The following is a 4,357-nucleotide window of genomic DNA, read 5'->3' on the forward strand; positions in this document are numbered from 1 at the left end:
ATTCCATCTGTAAAAGTGCTCTATATTCTACCATATTGAATGCAGGAATCTCAGTGGATCAGTTTGAGTTCGGGGGCCATTAAAATACTGGTATTTTAGCACAGCAGTTATTTCATTTTTAGACAGGTCAAGGCCTGATACCTATCACTGTCTAAACAAGTGGCAGATGAATAAGCTACAACAACTACAGTTACGTTATGAAGTCTTTATACAAAATATTGGAAGCAAATTTCAAAGGCTGTTTTCTCTTCACAGTTAAAATTTGGTTGTGCTTTACTAACTGAAAACCAAAAATTTTGTAAAAAGGTCAGGTAATAGAAAAGTGATTACAAAAGGGAAGTGGCAATATAAGAACAAAGGAGGAAAAACCACTAAGATTAAGAACAGCATTTGAATATAAAAATTTATTTAGGTGAAGTCACAAACAGTTTGATATTAATTTACAAACACTCCATGTTACGCATATTATTGGAACTATCGAGAAAGGTAAAGGAGAGGAGATAATGGCAACTTTTTCCTGAAACAACTAAAGGTAAACCCTTACCATCATGCGTGTTACTGGATCATAGTATTACCTTGATCATAACCCCTAGTATGCAAGGAAAAAGGAAAAGAAAACAAAACACTGAGATGCAGAACGATTAAACCATGAACCAGCGAACATAATTTTCATGAACACCAGACTACAAAGGTGTAGTCTGATGTTCAGGATCTTAAGTATTCTAACAAGAATAAAAACAAAATTATAATTTAGGTCAATTACTATAGCTGAAGAATTTTGTAATGCACAGTTGGGCTATCTGGCAATGACAGCAATGGTTAACTCATTTTTTAAAGAACAATGGAGAGGTGATACTGAGCCTAACAGAATAATTCTGTTGACAACCTGAGTTATTATAGCAAGTGTATGATACTGTTTTGAGTCAAATACACATTTATGTTGCAAATATTCTCAATGAAATGGCAAAAGTAACAGCTGTAACAAGACAAGTTATGATTTATTTTTTTTTAAACAAATATAATACATAAGGTTTTGAAGTGTCCGGTTGTGATCTGCAAAGATCCAGGATTGCACACAGTTTGGTCAAATGAGAAGGTTTAATCTGCACATTAAATTGGCTTTTACTTTCAAAGTAGTATTTTAGAGCAGGGTTCTCCTCCGGGAGACTGTTCCTGACCTCATTCAACCAATGTTCAATTTATTCACCTTCCTGAATCTTTGCCCTCTTTGGATAGTCTGTGACAAGTGCTGCGCTGCAGGAATTCCTGTTTTCCAGCAAACTGGCTTGCTCTGCAGGTTTGTAGTCCATTGTTATAATTGCTGATTGGGTAAAATGAATTTCCTACGTCTTCTCTAGCACAGCTTGCAACGCAACAGAAGCAGAGGTAAAAGAATGCACTAGAATACCAGAGCTCCACTTAAACACCAACGGAGTCAGGCTGTTGGCACCAATAAAAAATTCTGTATTTAACAAATCTGCAAATATTTAAGATCCAAAGTTAGTCACTTTTATAAATAAACTCACCCAATTAGTCTGACTGCCATCCCAACTGGCCTTCTGCTTTCATGGAGTCTGGGGAAAAAAAGAGAATTGTCTGAAGTTATATATACAGACAAATTTGCAGGAATGAATACCAGCTATCCTACATACATGCCAATTACCACATTCAAACTAAAACTAGGGTTTCTCACTTTGTTCTTTCCACGTAAAGCAAAGATACAGCTCTTCACCAGTGCCTTAGAAAGGACAGATAGCTTCAGAAGACAGACACTTTGTTTACATTGACTTTTACTGTTTAACCATCTGTGGAAATGCAAAACCAGAGATACAGTCACTAAACTAAATGACGCTGAAATTCCCGTCTTTGACTTAGAGGGGAAATGAAATTCAGTCATGCTGCCTAATGCTATCTGTTGAAATTACAGAACCAAAATCAGTTCAAACTAACAATCTGGAAAATGTTTTTGTAGAACACCTCCTCTTCCTCTTGACAGCATGAATGTGGAAAAGCTTAGGTTTTGGCCAAAGTTGTAAGCCCATAAAAGGCTATTCTCTCCCATTTTAATTCTCCAATTCTTTTGCCCAAGTGTGATGTCACATCTTATTTTACTGAAGTAGTTTTACACAACATAGTCAGAGCTTGCAAGGCACTGGGGAGGTGTGGGGGAAACACAGAAGTCACCTCCAAGAAAACATTTCCTTGCTGCTGCCTTGCCAGTGATAAACTCATGCTTTATCCTAGGCCTCATTTACATTTAACAGCTGCTCAAACCCTTAGTTCAGTTAAGGACATTTTTAAGCAGTTATAAGACACTGTGCACTACCAATTAAAAACTGCTCTAATAATAGAAAAGTGGTTGTAACCACACTGAACAATTGCAAAACTTTTACTTTCTAATTGTGCTGCTAAAGCACTACTCTTTCTACAAAGATTAAACTTCCAGTATTTTGTAATTTAGTTAAACATTTTTCCTTTACACACTTTCTGGGGGGAAAAGAAATACGTATCAATGCCACTGCTAATAATCAGTTGGGAAGTTTCCATGAAATCAAAGGGGATTGAGACCTCTGGTGCCTCAACAGACAACAGATCAAAGGTCTGCACTGACAGACCAGCTGCTGCAGAAGTTACAAGAGTGGGTAACATGACAAGCTGAAGGTCCAGTCTCAGATGAGATGAAAGTTATAAGCCATTGCTCATCTGGTGCTCAACTGAGATCTGTAGGAGAACAAGAACTGAGCTGTTGTTCTTGAGAATGGAGAAATATAAACAAGATATTGGAAAAAGTTGCAGGAACATAGAGCATCAACTACAGAAGGCCCAAGGCCAACAGACCTGGGTTTATCTATATTACTGTGTGGTGTTTACTCCCTTTCTTTGTCAGCAGTTGGCCTAGTGAAGTCACTTTTAATAGGTATAAAAGTCAGGACTTGGTGTGACACACCAAACACGTCCAGATGCCTTGAAAATGGATCCTCCCTTCCCAGATCAGGCTAACAGAGTCAAACAACTTAGCCACTCGGTGCTGGCAATCCCCAGGAAGCAGAGCATCTGATAAACTAGCAAAAATTCTACAGGAATGCAAAGGTTCTTCCTACAGACCCAAAAAATCTGATTAGAAATAAATATAGCCAGTATCACAGAATCTCTACACCACCATTCAGCTAGCATGAAACTAAATGTTCAGCATTCAGCATTTTCTGTGCTGGGGATTTGGCAGACTACAGCCACCAGAGTAGGAGAAGCAGCACAACCCCTAATATAGGCAGGAAGCTCTTTGTAGCTGTAGAGCTCAGCGTCATGCCTCAGGCAGCAGAAGACCTGCCTGTGTGCACCAGGGTTTAGAGGAACTCAGTGATGCCTCTACTGAAAGCAAAAAAAAAAATAAATAAAATCCTCCCTCACTTTCCCTAATCACACTCACCATCTTTTCCCACAAAACAGGTGATAACTTGTATATTAAATCTCCTGAGTCCCAAACGAGGTTTGATCTTCAAATCACAGTGCATTTGCAAGCTGTGGTCATTCATACTGAATTTTATCTTTATTCACATCAATTTTGCTGCCCTCCCACACAGCCTGCAACTACCCACATGCTCCCATAGTAACAGGAGAGTCTGGATGCTTTGTCTTACATACAAAGAACTGTATTGATGAGAAACTTATTTTTTTTAAAGACAACTCAGAGGTAAAAAATAAAACCACATCTTTTTTATAATGTCTTCAGGAAGATGAAGTTATGTATCGGGGGAGGGAACTAGTGCAGTTCCTGTTTCCTGGTGGCCAGGGCAATAAAGGCTACAGTTATTTACTCAGCGTCCATCAACGACCACATCTCTGCCGGTGGCCAGCCGGGCACCCGTGATACCACGTCCCTATGGTCAACACGAGCAAAGGGTCAGCGCCGTGAGACTGGAGCCGCTGACCAATGCATGGGCACCCCAACTGCCCCTTCCTCCTCTTCCCCTCCGAGGGGGCACCATGCCCAGCCAGCGGAGCGGGAAAACACGCGGCCATCGGCTCATCACACCTGGCTTTTCTCCTCCTGCTTGGGGCTCTGCGCCGGCGGGGGCGGCGGGGCCGGCGAGGGCTGTGTCTCGCCCTCAATCCGCGAGTGCCTGGGGACAAGCGACTTGAGCGGCGCCATCCACTTCATCCACAGGTCCAGGTCGACGTCACCCCAGGGCAGAGAGGGGTTCTTCGCCGCCCGCCGCCTAAAGTCCTCGTCGTAGTTCATCCAGGAGGTGCCCCCGTAGGTGGCGTGCAGCTTGCGGATGGTGTCCAGGTACTTGAACATGGCTCCGCAGCGCGCCGGGTGCTTCTCGCACAGCACGCTGGCGTACACCAGGAAGGC

The 4,357-nt window shown here is 41.8% G+C and overlaps 1 long non-coding RNA gene across 1 annotated transcript; it reads right to left on the minus strand.

The window, feature by feature from the left end:
* Window positions 1-386: 386 nt before the first annotated feature.
* LOC103760327 lies at window positions 387-4,351 on the minus strand. The gene is made up of 3 exons (XR_608089.3): window positions 4,034-4,351; window positions 1,527-1,574; window positions 387-1,440 (listed from the first exon to the last, which is right to left on the minus strand). It is a non-coding gene; the product is annotated as an uncharacterized LOC103760327 (long non-coding RNA).
* Window positions 4,352-4,357: the final 6 nt, after the last annotated feature.

Source organism: Manacus vitellinus, unplaced genomic scaffold (genome assembly GCF_001715985.3).
Source record: "Manacus vitellinus isolate BGI_N305 unplaced genomic scaffold, ASM171598v3 scaffold_7_pilon, whole genome shotgun sequence".
Taxonomy (NCBI): Eukaryota; Metazoa; Chordata; class Aves; order Passeriformes; family Pipridae; genus Manacus; species Manacus vitellinus.